Here is a 20,855-nt window from a genome sequence, read left to right on the forward strand (position 1 = left end):
GATCACAAGAATCATTACTATGGTTAGCGGGGCGTGGGGTCGTGAGAAGAGCGGATCAAACAGATAGTACACAGTTTGTTTATCCAGGTTCGAGCCGCGAGGATGCGTAAAACCCTACTCCTACTTTGGTGGATGTATATTCCTGTTCTTGAGCTAGCTCTGGGGCATTAGGAGCTCCAAAAAAGCCGAATCCTCCTCCTGGTCGCCTCGGGCCTCCTTTTATAGAAAAAGGGGTTGCCACAGTGGCACGCAGGAGGTGGAAAGGGTACAGTGATGCGAGGTTATCCCTCGCATTACATGACAAGGCGCATTTAATGCGTCTTGCTTAGGTGTCCTTGCTTTATCGGGGACGGGGGAGAAACATGTCTCGTCCGTCGCTGCTCCTTCTTGTGTCGACACGCGCCCTGGCCAGTGATGCATGTGATGCCATGTAGGTAGGCAGGCAGCTGAGGTGGCGCAGTGGTGGGTCTTCACGAAGATCTGCATGCCGCCACGCAGGTGCCTGCCCAGCTGGTTGGGTCGGCAGCTGCATGCGTATGGTGGTGGAGGTTTAGTCAGCGTGGGCCTGATGGTGGCCCTGCAGATGTCCTTGGCAAGGGCCTTTCCGAGGCCCCGGCAAGGGTCTTGCCGAGGCGCCTGCTATCATCCCCGGCAATGCGCTTGCCGGGGGTCTCGTGGTCTTCCCTGGCTGCTATCTCGCCAAAGGTCGTCGTCTTCTTAGTGCGTATCTGATCTTGAATGTCTTCACAAAGATCTGCATGCCACCACGGGTATGTCTCCCGAATCCTTGCCCCTTGGGGGCAGTGGACTCAAGGGTAATTTGCTCCGTAGGCGTGGGGCGAGTCGCCGCGGCAAGGGTCTTGCCGGGATTGCCAAAGCTGTCTCCCGGCAAGGATCTTGCCGGGGGAGTCCGCTTCGTCCCTTTTGCTCTTCGTGGTCTTGGCCTTGGCGTCGTCCTAGTTCCCTTGAGCTTCGGTCTTACCCTGGCTCACCTCCCTTTCCTTGCTTGGTGTGGTGGTGCCCGTGGCTCAGACTGTCCGTGCATAGTTATAGGGGTACAAAAAAGTGTACCCCTCTTTTTGTACACCGACAATAAGGGACACTTTCCGGAATGTTTCAGACTCCGAAAAGGAATAGGTATGTGGTACGATAAGTAAACTGACCCCAAAACAGTTTTTAAGGAAATATTTCTCCGTTTTGGAATATTTAGAAAAATAGAAAAATAAGAAGCAGTCCGGGAAGGACACGAGGCCTCCACGAGGGAGGAGGGCGTGCCCTACCCTACTGGGCGCGCCCCCGACCTCGTGGGCACCTAGTTGAAAGTGCAACTATCCCTAGGTGGTTTTGGTAATTCATAACAACATATAGCTCATTGAGCTAATGCTATTCCAAGATGATTATTTCAGGAAAGCTCAATGATTGGCATGGCATGGATATGAAAGTGGAACCCTCAAAATGCTAAGGACAATGGATTGGCTCAAGCTCAAAAGCTCAAGACTCTTCATTTTATATTTTAGTGATCCAAGATCACATTGAGTCCATAGGAAAAGCCAATACTATTAAGGAGGGATGAGGTGTTGCTTAATGAGCCTCTTGCTTCATGTGCTTAGTGATATGCTCCAAAACCCTCAACTACTTTCCCATATCCACATATGACCTAAACTCCAAGACAAACTCGGTCCTACCGATTTTTCCTATCCGGCGCCACCGAGTTTCACTTGTCATTAGCCACTGCCAAAACCCTAGCAATTCGGTTCTACCGATAAGGTTCTCGGTCCCACCGAGATGGGGTTGCAATCTCTATGTTTCCCTTTCGTAACTTTTCGGTCCCACCGAAAGAGCGAATCGGTCCCACCGAGATTGCAATGTAAACTCAGTGTTTCCCCTTTGTAACTTTTCGGTCTCACCGAGTTCCACTCGGTCCCACCGAAAGAGCAAATCGGTCCCACCGAGTCTGCCTGACCAACTCTCTGGTTAGCTAATTACCAAATTCAGTCTCACCGAGTTTGTGTAATCGGTCTCACCGAGATTACGCTATGCCCAAACCCTAACCGAATCGGTCCTACCGAGTTGCATGTCAGTCCCACCGAAATTCCTAAAGGTCACTAGGTTTACATTTTCGGTCAGACCGAGTTTTATGATTCGGTCCCACCGAGATTGGAAAACTGTGTAACGGTTGGATTTTGTGTGGAGGCTATATATACCCCTCCACCTCTTTCTCATTCTAAGAGAGAGCCATCAGAACACACACATCATTCCTACTCATATGTTCTGAGAGAGAACCACCTACTCATGTGTTGAGACCAAGACATTCCATTCCTACCATATGAATCTTGATCTCTAGCCTTCCCAAGTTGCTTTCCACTCAAATCTTCTTTCCACCAAATCCAAATCCTATGAGAGAGAGTTGAGTGTTGGGGAGACTATCATTTGAAGCACAAGAGCAAGGAGTTCATTACCTACACACCATTTGTTACTTCTTGGAGAGTGGTGTCTCCTAGATTGGCTAGGTGTCACTTGGGAGCCTCCGACAAGATTGTGGAGTTGAACCAAGGAGTTTGTAAGGGCAAGGAGATCGCCTACTTCGTGAAGATCTACCGCTAGTGAGGCAAGTCCTTCGTGGGCGATGGCCATGGTGGGATAGACAAGGTTGCTACTTCGTGGACCCTTTGTGGGTGGTTGCTTCTTCGTGGACCCTTCGTGGGTGGAGCCCTTCGTGGACTCGCGCAACCGTTGCCCTTGGGTGGAGCCCTGTGTGGACTCGCGCAACCGTTACCCTTCGTGGGTTGAAGTCTCCATCAACGTGGATGTAGGATAGCACCACCTATCCGAACCACTGGAAAAACATCCGTGTCTCCAATAGCGTTTGAAATCTCCAAACCCTTCCCTTTACATTCTTGAAAGTTTCTTGCTTTACTTTCCGCTGCCAATATACTCTTTGCATGCTTGCTTGAATTGTGTGATGATTGCTTGACTTGTCCTAAAATAGCTAAAATCTGCCAAGAACTAAAATTGGGAAAAGGTTAAGTTTTTATTTGGTCAAGTAGTCTAATCACCCCCCCTCTAGACATACTTTTGATCCTACACTCGTGCGCTCTCCAGACTCCGTTTTCGTACACGGCGCGTATTTTGGTCGGTAAAAATTCATTATATAATTTCCCGGAGGTTTTGACTCCCGTATCACGCAATTATCCTCTATTTGTGTTTCGAGTTGTTTTCTGCCAGGGTTGTCAAAGCTAAGTATCATGTCGTCTCCCTCCTCCTCCAACAATGAGGGAAACGATGCTTGGCTAATGAAGATAGAGCTGAAGAGAGAATAACCCATGGAGATCAACAAGGATGAAGGGATCAAGAAGACCACGGAGGACCAAGATCCGGCAACAGAAGACATCCTTCAACTTGATCACAATCTTCTTACCCCAACTGAGATCGAAGCTTTTAAGATGATTGAGTTAGGTCGTATACAAAATAAGTATCTCACACGTGAAAATATTTTGTTGAAGGAGCATATCATCGCACTCAAAGGCACCAGTCACGACGTTGTAAAACGACGGCCAGTGAATTGTAATACGACTCACTATAGGGCGAATTCGAGCTCGGTACCCGGGGATCCTCTAGAGTCGACCTGCAGGCATGCAAGCTTGGGGGAGTGCCCCGGTATCGTATCACCATCACTTTTATCTTTACCGTTTTTCTTAGTTCGATCCTTTTGGTAATATCTTGATCTAGTAGAATAAAAGTTCTTAGTATGATCTAGTTGTGAGTTTTGCTTTATGATCCTTCTATGTAATCGAGTCTGTGAGCTATATATAATAAACATTAGTGTTGAGTCAAGGGCTTGATTATTTTTCCATGATCCTAAGTGAATAAAAGAAAAGAGAAAGAATAAAAAGGAAACAAAGAGATCATATGGATCTTATGGAGAGTAATGAGCTCACATAGAAAGAGTGTGATGAATAAAAGTTGTTGAGAGTTGACAAAGATAGTTTTGGTCATCGTTGCAATTAATAGGAAGTAATAAAGAAAGAGAGGTCTTCACATATAAATATACTATCTTGGACATCTTTTATGATTGTGAGCACTCATTAAGATATGACATGCTAAAGAGTTGATGTTGGACAAGGAAGACAACATAATGGGTTATGTTTTCTTACATCTGAGATAAATTATATTGTCATGGATCATCCAACATGGTTGAGCTTGCCTTTCTCCCTCATGCTAGCCAAATTCATTGCACCAAGTAGAGATACTACTTGTGCTTCCAAATACCCTTAAACCAGTTTTGCCATGAGAGTCCACCACACCTACCTATGGATTGAGTAAGATCCTCCAAGTAAGTTGTCATCGGTGCAAGTAATAAAAAATTGCTCTCTAAATATGCATGACTTATTAGTGTGGGAGAAAATAAGCTTTATACGATCGTGTGATATGGAAGAAATAAAAGCGACATACTGCATAATAAAGGTCCATATCACAAGAGGCAATATAAAGTGATGTTATTTCGCATTAAGATTTTGTGCATCCAACCATAAAAGCGCATGACAACCTCTGCTTCCCTCTGCGAAGGGCCTATCTTTTACTTTTATCTCCTACCTTGCATAAGAGTCATGGTGATCTTCACCCTTCCTTTTTACATTTTATCATTTGGCAAGCACAGTATGTTGGAAAGATCCTGGTATATATGGCTAATTGGATGTGAGTTTTCATGAACTATTATCGTTAACATTACCCTTGAGGTAAAACGTTGGGAGGCAAAACAATAAGCCCCTATCTTTCTCTGTGTCCGATTAAAACTCCATACCCATAAGTATTGCGTGAGTGTCAGCAACTGTGAAAGATTATATGATAGTTCAGTATGTGGACTTGCTGAAAAGCTCTTATATATTGACTCTTTCCTATGTTATGATAAATTGCAATTGCTCCAATGAATGAGATTATAGTTTGTTAGTTTTCAATGAAGTTTACGATTAATACTTGAAATTGTGATTGAATTATTACTCTAGCATAAGAGATCATATGACAAGAATTATATAAGTTGTTGTTCTTAGAATGATCATGATGCCCTCATGTCCGTACTTTATTTTTATCGACACCTCTATCTCTAAACATGTGGACATATTTTTCGATTTCGGCTTTCGCTTGAGGACAAGCGAGGTCTAAGCTTGGGGGAGTTGATACGTCCATTTTGCATCATGCTTTTATATCGATATTTATTGCATTATGGGCTGTTATTACACATTATGTCACAATACTTATGCCTATTCTCTCTTATTTTACAAGGTTTACATAAAGAGGGAGAATGCCGGCAGCTGGGATTCTGGGCTGGAAAAGGAGAAAATATTAGAGACCTATTCTGCACAGCTCCAAAAGTCCTAAAACTTCGTGGAAGACGTTTTCAGAATATATAAAAAATACTGAGCGCAAGAAGTGCACCGGGGGGCCACACCCTGCCCACGAGGGTGGGGGCGCGCCCTACCCCCTGGGCGCGCCCCCCTACCTCGTGGGCCCCCTAGTGGCCCTCCGATGACCATGTTCTGCTATATTAAGTCTTTCGGTGAGAAAAAAATAAGAAGCCATCTTCTCGGACGAAACTCCGCCGCCACGAGGCGGAACCTTGGCGGAACCAATCTAGGGCTCTGGCGGAGCTGTTCTGCCAGGGGAAACTTCCCTCCAGGAGGGGGAAATCATCACCATCGTCATCACCAACGCTCCTCCCATCGGGAGAGGGCAATCTCCATCAACATCTTCATCAGCACCATCTCCTCACAAAACCCTAGTTCATCTCTTGTATCCAATTCTTGTCTCCAAGTCCGTGATTGGTACTGGTAGGTTGCTAGTAGTGTTAATTACTCCTTGTAGTTGATGCTAGTTGGTTTATTTGGTGGAAGATCATATGTTCAGATCCTATATGCATATTAATACCCCTCTGATTATGAACATGAATATGCTTTGTGAGTAGTTACGTTTGTTCCTAAGGACATGGGAGAAGTCTTGCTATCAGTAGTCATGTGAATTTGGTATTCGTTCGATATTTTTGATGAGATGTATGTTGTCTCTCCTCTAGTGGTGTTATGTGAACGTCGACTACATGACACTTCACCATTATTTGGGCCTAGAGGAAGGCATTGGGAAGTAATAAGTAGATGATGGGTCGCTAGAGTGACAGAAGCTTAAACCCTAGTTTATGCGTTGCTTCGTAAGGGGCTGATTTGGATCCATATGTTTCATTCTATGGTTAGGTTTACCTTAATACTTTTGTTGTAGTTGCGGATGCTTGCAATAGAGGTTAATCATAAGTGGGATGTTTGTCCAAGTAAGGGCAGTACCCAAGCACCGGTCCACCCACATACCAAATTATCAAAGTACCAAACGCGAATCATATGAGTGTGATGAAAACTAGCTTGACGATATTCCCATGTGTCCTCGGGAGCTGTTTTCTCTATATAAGAGTTTATCTAGGCTTGTCCTTTGCTACAAAAAGGATTGGGCCACCTTGCTGCACTTTATTTACTTTTGTTACTTGTTGCTCGTTACAAATTATCCTATCACAAAACTATCTGTTACCACTTATTTCAGTACTTGCAGAGAATACCTTACTAGAAACCGCTTATCATTTCCTTCTGTTCCTCGTTGGGTTCGACACTCTTACTTATGAAAGGACTACGATAGATCCCCTATACTTGTGGGTCATCAAGCAGCTGCAGTAGGGCGTGGAAGGAGGAGTAGCATAGGAAGGGGTCGCGCGGAGGGGTGTCGTGCTTGTCGAGTCGATGACGGTGGGTTGTTGGGGTCGGGCGCCGGGTGGCTGAGGTGCCTAGTAGCTCCTCTCCGAGCGCTCGAACATGAGAGGTCAAGTGCATGTGTGGGCTCAGAACGGACAATGGACGGAACTGGGGGATCCGGACGGATGCATGTTTTGAAAACATGCAGATGCAATGCGGATGATGACAAGGCAAAATGCAACACGCAAGCAAATGACATGGCAAGGACAACGAATAACTGGAAGACACCTGGCGCAATGGTCTTGGGGCGTTACAGGGGGCTACTATCTATACATAGGCATTCCTTGTACATAGCTAAAATATTACATTACACACCTCAAAGCCTCTTAGAAGGCTAGTGTAGGCCTCGTTCAATCCGCTTTTAGCAGACCGAACCCTTTCAACCACCGTACCCATAAGGGTACGATGTTCTTCCACAGTGGTGGCACTCTGAAGCGCTTCCACCAGAGTATCCGGCGCCTCCGGATTGACAGAGGTCGTCGGTGGGATTGGCGCACCCCCTTCTTTTGAAGGAGGCTGCTCGCCTAATTTCAGAACCGTATGGGTCTCCGGAATAATGTCCGATTGGTGGCCGAATTGGGCATGGCCCCCATCGCTAGTCTCCATGGGGGTCAGTCCTCCCATGTCTCCGACAGCAGAGGTATCGCCCTCTGGCACCACCTCGACGGCTTCCCGCACCTCTCCCTAGCCCGGAAGGGTCCTTAGGGACAACACTTCGGCATTGTTTGTAGCTTTGGGGGAGGAGGCCGGTGGAGGTGACCCGCTATCCATCATGTTCTGATCCAGCGAATTCCCCGAAGATGAGGATTGTTGGGGGAGGATGCGAGCCGGACTACAATTCAGTATATTAAAATCACAAGACAGAAAACCAGATAGATATATAAGTACAAGTGCCTTTGGGGTATTTACGATCCGACCAGGGGCTTCGGCATGGAGCACCACTCATCAGCGTCTGATTCGGAGTCATCCATGAGGGAGATTCTCCCTTTCTTGGATGCCTCCGCCTCCAAATCCGCGGAAGCCCCCCTTTTCTTCTTTCCCCCCTAAAGGGGAGAATCACTCTCTTCCTCCTCCCCTTCATCTTCGTCAGGGGAGGAGTGACTCTCGATGTCTTCGGACACTACGTCCGAAGCACCTTTACAGCGGAGGCCATTTTTGGCCTCCTTGCCCTTCTTCTTGGCCTTCTTTTCCAACACCTGATATGGCACCGGAACCAGCATCCTCGCTAATAGAGGGCTGGTTGGGTCTTCGGGTAGCGGAGCCAGACAGTGAATCCGCTCCGCCTTCTTAGTCCAGCCATGTGGGAAGAATGGAAAGCTTAGTATGCCCCTTGGATTTACAAATAGTAAAGTTATCACGAAATCTTACGGGAGATGCTGCATGAGTACAGTCGAGGCCGAGGTCATCGGTCGTGTTCGGCCACGTCTTTTGGGTCTTGAACAGCAGCTTCCACATGTCTTCGTGCTTCGTGCCGAAGAATCGCTGCAGGGTCCGGGGACCGGCCGGGTCGAACTCCCACATGTGCTGAGTTCGGCCTTGGCAGGGGAGAATCCGGCGAAAGAGCATTACCTGGATCACACTGGCAAGGTTGGTATTCTTGTCTACCATACTCTTGATGCGCTTCTGCAGCATCGTCACCTCGTCAGATGATGCCCAGTCTAGGCCCTTATTGAGCCAGGATGTCAGCCGCAGTGGAGGCCCGGACTTGAACTCGGGAGGAGCGGCCCATGTGGAGTCACGGGGTTCCGTGACGTAGAACCACCCCTGCTGCCACCACTTCACGGTCTCCATGAAGGTGCCTTTGGGCCAAGTGACGTTGGGGAGCTTGCTCACCATGGCGCCACCGCATTCCGCGTGTTGACCGTCCACCACTTTTGGCTTCACATTGAAGACCTTGAGCCATAGGCCGAAGTGGGGAGGGATGCAGAGGAATGCCTCACACACGACGATGAATGCCTAAATGTTGAGAAAGGAATTCGGGGCTAGACCATGGAAATCTAGCCCATAGTAAAACATAAGGCCGTGGACGAAAGGATGGGGGGAATGAAGGAAATATGCCCTGGAGGCAATAATACATTTGTTATTTATATTTCCTTATATCATGATAAATTTTTATTATTCATGCTAGAATTGTATTAACCAGAAACTTAGTACATGTGTGAATACATAGACAAACAAAGTGTCACTAGTATGCCTCTACTTGACTAGCTCGTTGAATCAATGATGGTTATGTTTCCTAACCATAGACATGAGTTGTCATTTGATTAACGGGATCACATCATTAGAGAATGATGTGATTGACTTGACCCATTCCGTTAGCTTAGCATTCGATCGTTTAGTATATTGCTATTGCTTTCAACAGGACTTATACATGTTCCTATGACTATGCGATTATGCAACTCCCGAATACCGGAGGAACACTTTGTGTGCTACCAAACGTCACAACATAACTAGGTGATTATAAAGGTGCTATATAGGTGTCTCCGAAGGTACTTGTTGGGTTGGCATAGATCAAGATTAGGATTTTTCACTCCGATTGCCGGAGAGGTATCTCTGGGCCCTCTCGGTAATGCACATCACTATAAGCCTTGCAAGCAATGCAACTAATGAGTTAGTTGCGGGATGATGTATTACGGAACAAGTAAAGAGACTTGCCTGTAACGAGATTGAACTAGGTATTGAGATACCGACGATCGAATCTCGGGCAAGTAACATACCAATGACAAAAGGAACAACGTATGTTGTTATCCGGTTTGACCGATAAAGATCTTCTTAGAATATGTAGGAGCTAATATGAGCATCCAGGTTCCGCTATTCGTTATTGGCCGGAGACGAGTCTCGGTAATGTCTACATAGTTCTCGAACCCGTAGGGTCCGCACGCTTAAAGTTCAGTGACGATCGGTAATATGAGTTTATGTGTTTTGAAGTACCGAAGGTAGTTCGGAGTCCCGTATATGATCACGGACATGACGAGGAGTCTTGAAATGGTCGAGACATAAAGATTGACATATTGGAAGCCTATATTTGGACATCGGAATAGTTCCGGGTGAAATCGGGATTTTACCGGAGTGCCGGGGGGTTACCGTAACCCCCCGGGGGTTAATGGGCCTTGTTGGGCCCTAGTGGAGAGGGAGGGGTCGGCCAGCGCAGGCCGCGCACCCCCTCCCCTTGAGTCCGAATAGGACAAGGAACGGGGGCGGCGCCCTCCTTGCCTTTCCCCTCTGCCACTCCCTTCCCGTTCCTAGTGGGACTAGGAAAGGGGAGTCCTACTCCCACTATGAGGAGGACTCCTCCTCCTGGCGCGCCCTGCTAGGGCCGGTCGGCCTCCCCCCTTGCTCCTTTATATACAGGGGTAGGGGGCACCCCAAGACACACGAGTTGATCAGTTGATCAGTTGATCTTTTAGCCGTGCGCGGTGCCCCCATCCACCATAATCCACCTCGGTCATATCGTAGCGGTGCTTAGGCGAAGCCCTGCGTCGATAGCATCATCATCACCATCATCACACCATCGTGCTGATGGAACTCTCCCTCGAAGCTCTGCTGGATCGGAGTTCGTGGGACGTCACCGAGTTGAACGTGTGCTGAACTCGGAGGTGCCGTACGTTCGGTACTTGGATCGGTTGGATCGTGAAGACGTACGACTACATCAACCGCGTTCTCATAATGCTTCTGCTTACGGTCTACGAGGGTACATAGACAATACTCTCCCCTCTCGTTGCTATGCATCACCATGATCTTGCGTGTGCGTAGGAATTTTTGTAAATTACTACGTTCCCCAACAGTGGCATCACAGCCAGGTTTATGCGTAGATGTCATATGCACGAGTAGAACACAAAGGAGTTGTGGGCGTGGGTATATACATATTGCTTGTCGTCACTAGTTGATTGTTGATTCAGCGGCATTGTTGGATGAAGCGACCGAGACCAACATTACACGTATGCTTACGCGAGACTGGTTCTACCGACGTGCTTCGCACACAGGTGGCTAGTGGGTGTATGTTTCTCCAGCTTTAGTTGAATCGGATTCAATGAACAGGGTTCTTTCTAAATATCAAAAGGCAATCACTATACCGCGTTGTGGTTTTTGATGCGTAGGTAAGAACGGCTCTTACTCAGCCCGTAGCAGCCACGTAAAACTTGCAACAACAAAGTAGAGGACGTCTAACTTGTTTTTGCAGGGCATGTTGTGATGTGATATGGTCAATACATGATGCTAAATTTTATTGTATGAGATGATCATGTTTTGTAACACAAGTTATCGGCAACTGGCAGGAGCCATATGGTTGTCGCTTTATTGTATGAAATGCAATCGCCATGTAATTGCTTTACTTTATCACTAAGCAGTAGCGATAGTCATGGAGGCAATAGTTGGTGTGACGACAATGATGCTTTGATGGAGATCGAGGTGTCAAGCCGGTGACGATGGTGATCATGACGGTGCTTTGGATATGGAGATCACAGGCACAAGATGATGATGGCCATATCATATCACTTATATGGATTGCATGTGATGTTTATCCTTTATGCATCTTATTTTGCTTAGTTTGACGGTAGCATTATAAGATGATCTCTCACTAAATTTCAAGGGATAAGCGTTCTCCCTGAGTATGCACCATTGCGAAAGTTCGTCGTGCCGAGACACCAGGTGATGATCGGGTGTGATAAGCTCTACGTACACATACAACGGGTGCAAGCCAGTTTTGCACACGTGGAATACTCGGGTTAAACTTAACGAGCCTAGCATATGCAGATATGGCCTCAGAACACTGAAACCGAAAGGTCGAGCGTGAAACATATAGTAGATATGATCAACATAGTGATGTTCACCATTGAAAACTACTCCATCTCACGTGATGATCGGACATGGTTTAGTTGATATGGATCATGTGATCACTTAGATGATTAGAGGGATGTCTATCTAAGTGGGAGTTCTTAAGTAATATGATTAATTGAACTTTAGTTTATCATGAACTTAGTACCTGATAGTATTTTGCATGTCTATGTTGTTGTAGATAGATGGCTCGTGCTGTTATTCCATTGAATTTTAATGCGTTCCTTGAGAAAGCAAAGTTGAAAGATAATGGTAGCAATTACACGGACTGGGTCCATAACTTGAGGATTATCCTCATTGCTGCACATAAGAATTACGTCATGGAAGCACCGCTAGGTGTACCACCCGCGCTGGCAACTGCAGACATTGTGAATGCCTGGCAGTCGCGTGTTGATGACTACTCGATAGTTTAGTGTGCCATGCTTTACGGCTTAGAACCGGGACTTCAACGATGTTTTGAACGTCATGGAGCATATGAGATGTTCCAGGAGTTGAAGTTAATATTTCAAGCAAATGTCCAGATTGAGAGATATGAGGTCTCCAATAAGTTCTATAGCTACAAAATGGAGGAGAATAGTTATGTCAGTGAACATATACTCAGAATGTCTGGGTACTGCAATCACTTGATTCAACTGGGAGTTAATCTTCGGGATGATAGTGTCATTGACAGAATTCTTCAATCACTGCCACCAAGCTACAAGAGCTTCGTGATGAACTATAATATGCAAGGGATGGATAAGACTATTCCCGAGCTCTTCGCGCATGCTAAAGGCTGCGGAGGTAGAAATCAAAAAGGAGCATCAAGTGTTGATGGTTAACAAGACCACCAGCTTCAAGAAAAAGGGTAAAGGGAAGAAGGGGAACTTCAAGAAGAACGGCAAGCAAGTTGCTGCTCAAGTAAAGAAGCCCAAGTCTAGACCTAAGCCTGAGACTGAGTGCTTCTACTACAAAGGGACTGGTCACTGGAAGCGGAACTGCCCCAAGTATTTGGCGGATAAGAAGGATGGCAAGGTGAACAAAGGTATATGTGATATACATGTTATTGATGTGTACCTTACTAATGCTCGTAGTAGCACCTGGGTATTTTATACTGGTTCTGTTGCTAATATTTGCAACTCGAAACAGGGACTACGGATTAAGCGAAGATTGGCTAAGGACGAGGTGACGATGCGCGTGGGAAATGGTTCCAAAGTCGATGTGATCGCAGTCGGCACGCTACCTCTACATCTACCTTCGGGATTAGTTTTAGACCTGAATAATTGTTATTTGGTGCCAGCGTTGAGCATGAACGTTATATCTGGATCTTGTTTGATGCGAAACGGTTATTCATTTAAATTTGAGAATAATGGTTGTTCTATTTATATGAGTAATATCTCTTATGGTCATCACCCTTGAAGAGTGGTCTATTTTTTATGAATCTTGATAGTAGTGATACACATATTCATAATATTAAAGCTAAAAGATGCAGAGTTGATAATGATAGTGCAACTTATTTGTGGCACTGCCGTTTAGGTCATATTGGTGTAAAGCGCATGAAGAAACTCCATTCTGATGGACTTTTGGAATCACTTGATTATGAATCACTTGGTACTTGCGAACCATGCCTCATGGGCAAGATGACAAAACGCCATTCTCCGAAACTATGGAGCGAGCAATAGATTTGTTGGAAATCATACATACTGATGTATGTGGTCCGATGAATGTTGAGGCTCGCAGCGGGTATCGTTATTTTCTTACCTTCACAGATGATTTGAGTAGATATCGGTATATCTACTTGATGAAACATAAATCTGAAACATTTGAAAAGTTCAAAGAATTTCAGAGTGAAGTAAAAAATCATCGTAACAAGAAAATAAAATTTCTACGATCTGATTGTGGAGGAGAATATTTGAGTTACGAGTTTGGTCTTCATTTGAAACAATGTGGAATAGTTTCGCAACTCACGCCACCCGGAACACGACAGCGTAATGGTGTGTCCAAACGTCGTAATCATACATTACTAGATATGGTGCGATCTATGATGTCTCTTACTGATTTACCGCTATTATTTTGGGGTTATGCTTTAGAGACGGCTGCATTCACGTTAAATAGGGCACCATCTAAATCCGTTGAGACGACACCTTATGAATTGTGGTTTGGCAAGAAACCAAAGTTGTCGTTTCTTAAAGTTTGGGGTTGCGATGCTTATGTGAAAAAGCTTCAACCTGATAAGCTCGAACCCAAATCAGAGAAATGTGTCTTCATACGATACCCAAAGGAGACTGTTGGGTACACCTTCTATCACAGATCCGAAGGCAAGACATTCATTGCTAAGAATGGATCCTTTCTAGAGAAGGAGTTTCTCTCGAAAGAAGTGAGTGGGAGGAAAGTAGAACTTGATGAGGTAACTGTACATGCTCCCTTATTGGAAAGTAGTTCATCACAGAAATCTGTTCTTGTGACTCCTACACCAATTAGTGAGGAAGCTAATGATGATGATCATGTGACTTCAGATCAAGTTACTACTGAACCTCGTAGGTCAACCAGAGTAAGATCCACACCAGAGTGGCACGGTAATCCTGTTCTGGAGGTCATGTTACTAGACCATGACGAACATACGAAGTACGAGGAAGAGATGATGAGCCCAGATTCCGCAAAATGGCTTGAGGCCATGAAATCTGAGATGGGATCCATGTATGAGAATAAAGTGTGGACTTTGGTTGACTTGCCCGATGATCGGCAATCCATCGAGAATAAATGGATCTTCAAGAAGAAGACTGACGCTGACGGTAATGTTACTGTCTACAAAGCTCGACTTGTTGCGAAAGGTTTTCGACAAGTTCAAGGAGTTGACTACGATGAGACCTTCCCACCCGTAGCGATGCTTATGTCCGTCCGAATCATGTTAGCAATTGCCGCATTTTATGATTATGAAATTTGGCAAATGGATGTAAAGACTGCATTCCTGAATGGATTTCTGGAAGAAGAGTTGTATATGATGCAACCTGAAGGTTTTATTGATCCAAAGGGTGCTAACAAAGTGTGCAAGCTCCAGTGATCCATCTATGGACTGGTGCAAGCATCTCGGAGTTGGAATAAACGTTTTGATAGTGTGATCAAAGCATATGGTTTTATATAGACTTTTGGAGAAGCTTGTATTTACAAGAAAGTGAGTGGGAGCTCTGTAGCATTTCTAATATTATATGTGGATGACATATTATTGATTGGAAATGATATATAATTTCTGGATAGCATAAAAGGATACTTGAATAAGAGTTTTTCAATGAAAGACCTTGGTGAAGCTGCTTATATATTGGGCATCAAGATCTATAGAGATAGATCAAGACGCCTAATTGGACTTCCACAAAGCACATACCTTGATAAAGTTTTGAAGAAATTCAAAATGGATCAAGCAAAGAAAGGGTTCTTGCATGTGTTACAAGGTGTGAAGTTGAGTCGGACTCAATGCCCGACCACTGCAGAAGATAGAGAGAAAATGAAAGATGTTCCCTATGCTTTAGCCATAGGCTCTATCATGTATGCAATGCTGTGTACCAGACCTGATGTGTGCCTTGCTATTAGTTTAGCAGGGAGGTACCAAAGTAATCCAGGAGTGGATCACTGGACAGCGGTCAAGAACATCCTGAAATACCTGAAAAGGACTAAGGATATGTTTCCTGTTTATGGGGGTGATAAAGAGCTCGTCGTAAATGGTTACGTCGATGCAAGATTTGAAACTGATCTGGATGACTCTAAGTCACAAACCGGATACGTGTTTTTATTGAACGGTGGAGCTGTCAGTTGGTGCAGTTCTAAGAAAAGCGTCATGGCGGGATCTACGTGTGAAGCGGAGTACATAGCTGCTTCGGAAGCAGCAAATGAAGGAGTCTGGATGAAAGAGTTCATATCTGATCTAGGTGTCATACCTAGTGCATCGGGTCCAATGAAAATCTTTTGTGACAATACTGGTGCAATTGCCTTGGCAAAGGAATCCAGGTTTCACAAAAGAACCAAGCACATCAAGAGACGCGTCAATTCCATCCACGATCAAGTCAATGAGGGAGACATAGAGATTTGCAAGATACATATGGATCTGAATGTTGTAGACCCATTAACTAAGCCTCTCTCACAAGCAAAACATGATCAGCACCAAGACTCCATGGGTGTTAGAATCATTACTATGTAATCTAGATTATTAACTCTAGTGCAAGTGGGAGACTGAAGGAAATATGCCCTAAAGGCAATAATAAAGTTGTTATTTATATTTCCTTATATCATGATAAATGTTTATTATTCATCCTAGAATTGTATTAACCGGAAACTTAGTACATGTGTGAATACATAGACAAACAAAGTGTCACTAGAATGCCTCTACTTGACTAGCTCGTTGAATCAATGATGGTTATGTTTCCTAACCATATACATGAGTTGTCATTTGATTAACGGGATCACATCATTAGAGAATGATGTGATTGACTTTACCCATTCCGTTAGCTTAGCATTCGATCGTTTAGTATATTGTTATTGCTTTCTACATGACTTATACATGTTCCTATGACTATGAGATTATGCAACTCCCGAATACCGGAGGAACACTTTGTGTGCTACCAAATGTCACAACGTAGCTGGGTGATTATAAAGGTGCTCTACAGGTGTCTCCGAAGGTACTTGTTGGGTTGGCATAGATCAAGATTAGGATTTGTCACTCCAATTGTCGAAGAGGTATCTCTGGGCCCTCTCGGTAATGCACATCACTATAAGCCTTGCAAGCAATGCAACTAATGAGTTAGTTGCGGGATGATGTATTATGGAACGAGTAAAGAGACTTGCCAGTAACGAGATTGAACTAGGTATTGAGATACCGACGATCGAATCTCGGGCAAGTAACATACCGATGACAAAAGGAACAACGTATGTTGTTATGCGGTTTGACCGATAAAGATCTTCGTAGAATATGTAGGAGCCAATATGAGCATCCAGGTTCCGCTATTGGTTATTGGCCGGAGACGAGTCTCGGTCATGTCTACATAGTTCTTGAACCCGTAGGGTCCGCACGCTTAAAGTTCGGTGATGATCGGTAATATGATTTTATGTGTTTTGATGTGCCGAAGGTAGTTAGGAGTCCCGGATATGATCACGGACATGACGAGGAGTCTCGAAATGGTCAAGACATAAAGATTGATATATTGGAAGCCTATATTTGGACATCGGAATAGTTCCGGGTGAAATCGGGATTTTACCGGAGTGCTGGGGGGTTACCGGAACCCCCCGGGGGCTAATGGGCCTTGTTGGGCCCTAGTGGAGGTAGAGAGGGGCCGGCCAGGGCAGGCCACGTGCCCCCTCCCATTGAGTCCGAATAGGACAAGGAAGGGGGCGGTGCCCCCCTTGCCTTTCCCCTCTCCCACTCCTTCCTTCCCCCTCCTAGTGGGACTAGGAAAGGGGAGTCCTACTCCCACTAGGAGGAGGACTCTTCCTCCTGGCGCGCCCTGCTAGGGCCGGACGGCCTCCCCCCTTGCTCCTTTATATACAGGGGCAGGGGGCACCCCAAGACACACAAGTTGATCATTTGATCTTTTAGCCGTGTGTGGTGCGCCCCTCCACCATAATCCACCTCGGTCATATCGTAGCGGTGCTTAGGCGAAGCCCTACGTCAGTAGCATCATCATCACCGTCATCACGCCGTCGAGCTGATGGAACTCTCCCTCAAAGCTCTGCTGGATCGGAGTTCATGGGACGTCACCGAGCTGAACGTGTGCTGAACTCGGAGGTGTCGTATGTTCGGTACTTGGATCGGTCGAATCTTGAAGACGTACGACTACATCAGCCGTGTTCTCATAACGCTTCCGCTTACGGTCTACGAGGGTACGTAGACAATACTCTCCCCTCCCGTTGCTATGCATCACCATGATCTTGACTGTGCGTAGGAATTTATTTGAAATTACTGCGTTCCCCAACAGGGAAACCCTAATCCGTGAAGGAAATGAGGAATAAATACTAATCTCTCATGGGGCTCCGGAGTAGGTATGGTCTGCTTCTTGGCCGGAAGCCGGTGGGCGATTTCCTTGGCTAAATACCCTGCTTCCCGGAGCTCCTGGATGTTCTCCTCCGTGACGGAGGAGGCCATCCACTTGCCTTGAGCGCCAGATCCAGACATGGCTGGAGTGTTTGCTGGGGTCGGAAGGAATTGAACTCGGGCGCTGGAGCTCAATGGCGGATGGGCTGAGGAGGAGGAAGGTGCGGGGTAAAAAGATGAATCTTTATCTCCTTATAAAGGCAGTGAATATCAAGCCCCCCCCAGCCTTAAAACTCGCCTATGCCCAAGGGGTCATGCTTATGGCACAGTTGGATTACCCAAACCCGTATTGATGAGAATCCCGTAATAAGGGGACACAATCTTTGTTTTGACAAGGCGTGTCAATGAGGACCGCGCCTCGAAATACGAAGCGGGAGGCTAAAAATGGTTCGAAATAATAATAATAATAATAATAATAATAATAATAATAATAATAATAAGGCAAGAACATAATGTCTCGCCGAAGAAGCTGTCCATGGACATGGCTTATTTTGTTTAAGTGTTTTGCCCTTGTGGTTCAGGGTTGTGACTGTTATACGGAGCCGAACATAGTTCTTTTGACTAACTGCTTTGGAGTATTCGGAGGAGGAACCCGCCTTGCAATGTCGAAGACAATCTGCGCGCCGGACACATCGTCATTGAAGCCTGGTTCAGGGGCTACTGAGGGAGTCCTGGATTAGGGGGTCCCCGAGCGTCCGGGCTATGTGATATGGGTCGGACTAATGGGCTAAGAAGATACTAGATAGAAGGCCTTCCCCCGTGTCCGGATGGGACTCTCCTTTGCGTGGATGGCAAGCTTGGCATTCGGATATGAAGATTCCTTTCTCTGTAAACCGACTCTGTACAACCCTAACCCCCTCCGGTGTCTATATAAACCGGAGGGTTTAGTCCGTAGAGGGATCATAGTCATACATGCTAGACATCTAGGGTTTAGCCATTACGATCTCATGGTAGATCAACTCTTGTAACCCCTATATTCATCAAAGTCAATCAAGCAGGACGTAGGGTTTTACCTCCATCAAGAGGGCACGAACCTAGGTAAACATCGTGTCCCCTGCCTCCTGTTACCTCCGATCCTTAGACGCACAGTTCGGGACCCCCTACCCGAGATCTGCCAGTTTTGACACCGACACCTGCCGCTGCAGCCTGTTCCGTCACCATGCCGTACCACTATTGCCTCATCGCTTCCCGCAACCACAGTTCCGCGGGTCGCCGAAGCTCCGTCGATGTCTAACATGGATGTAGGAGAGAAGAAGAAGAAGATAAATTGGTCATTGACATATGTGGTTCATATGTTAGGGTATAAGAGCAACTCCAATGGGGCGACCCATTTCTTCCGCCTGCGTCCGTTTGGGTCGGTGCGGGCAAAAGTGGTGGTCCAACGCGCTGACCCAAACCCAAATCTCGTCCGTTTCGCGTTCACGCCGACGCATTTGCGGCCCAAATTTGTGCCCCAAATGCGTTGGCGCGGACACGGAACGGACGCCACGCACACCTTCTCGGTGTCCGCCGCGGCCCCACCTGGCGGTCGTCCAACCGCCCGTGGCCAACCTGGTCAGCTTAATTTATGACCTTGGGCCCATGCGTCAGCGACGACGGTCGTCTTTTTTTATGTCGACCGTGCGTCGAGGCCGTCCTCATCCCAATTGTCGTCAACATCTAGCAAGCTCTGCTCCCCGTTGCCGGCAAACCCTAGCCACCACCACCACAGCGAGATGGGGCTCTTCTCCGGTGCCAGCAGTAGCAAGGCCAAGGGCAAGGACCCCGCCATCCCTTTCCCCTCAGAGTTCCTCCCGCATCCGCCGGTGTCGGCTCGCCGGCAGAGGTAGCGCGTGAACGTGCCAGTGCACCAGGCGGAATGGCGCTGACAGCACCGCGTGCCTCTCTCATACCCCGATGCCACCCTGCCGCACGATTGGCATCTGGATCCGGAGAGGATCCCGGTGTCGGCGTCGTCGCGGTCGGCTAGGGCGCCCGCGGAGGAGGTGCGATGCTGACGCTGGAGCAGCGCCGCGACCTCGCCTACGCAACCGACTCGCCCAACTGGACGAGGTGGTTCGCCTTCGACCACGAGGAGGCGAGGCGACGCGGCGTGCGCGAGGTCGACTGGAACGTGCCACCGCCGCTCGTCGTCCGCGAGGAGGACCAAGCAGTGGAGGACGCCTACTAGGCGGCCCTTGCGGCCGTCTACCGGGAGAGCGAGGAGGACGAGCGGTGCAGGGTGGAGGCAGTGGAGGAAGAGGAGGCTTGGTACGAGGCAGTCATGGTGCAGGCCATTGCCCTCTCCGCGGCAGGCGACTGCGTGCTGCCGCCGGTGGCCCCGCCGTCCCCTCCCCGACGCCGCGTCAAGGCCGAGCCGGAGCCGCCCCTATCGAATGCTACTCCTGGACGGGAGTAGTGCGCGAGTGGGTCTCCGCGCCACCGGTTTGGATGGAGACGACGCCGGCACCGGAGACAGCGTACCTCGAGACGTGGCGCCAGCGACGGCTGACCGAGGAGCGCCGTCGCGGCGAGTACGAGGAGATACTTGAGCGCGACCTCGAGGAGGAGGAGCGCGAGGCCGAGGAGGAGGCGCGCCAGGCCGCGGCTGCACAGGCGGCCGCACAGTCCCCACTCACCGGCTCTGCCCGAGGCGGCACAGCTGCCCGCGGCCGACATCACCGCCACCTGGAACACGGCGTTCCCCTGGGCCGGCCATGCACCGACGCTCATCGACTTCACCGACCCCGAGGACGACGCCTAGGGCAACGCGCTGCCTCGTAGTTTAGTTTATTTTTAGTTTTATTTAATGCTAATGTGGACGCGTGGACTCTCGCCGGCCTTCCTGACCGGCTTTAATATTTAATTAAGTTGTTTCTATTTTAGATAGGAAAACACTCACCTTCAGCCGGCTGATGCACGCACAACATCCGCCGCCTGCGTAGCCGTCGGATTGATTTTGATCGAGCGCTCGCACTGGCGACAAGTCTCGTGCAACTATTTATTTATTTTTTTTGCAACAAGCGTCTTGTTTCAGAAGCTTTCTGCAACAGAGATCTTGTTTCAGAAAGAAAAAAGTGTTTGGCGGTGAAGTTTTTCTTTCGGCAACAGGGTTTAATTTTAGAAAGTTTCTGCAACGGAGGTCTTGTTTTAGAAAGAAGAAAAATGGTTCGACGATGAATATTTTCTCTTCTGCAACAAGGGTAGTG

Source organism: Triticum urartu, chromosome 3, assembly GCF_003073215.2.
Source record: "Triticum urartu cultivar G1812 chromosome 3, Tu2.1, whole genome shotgun sequence".
NCBI classification, from domain to species: Eukaryota; Viridiplantae; Streptophyta; class Magnoliopsida; order Poales; family Poaceae; genus Triticum; species Triticum urartu.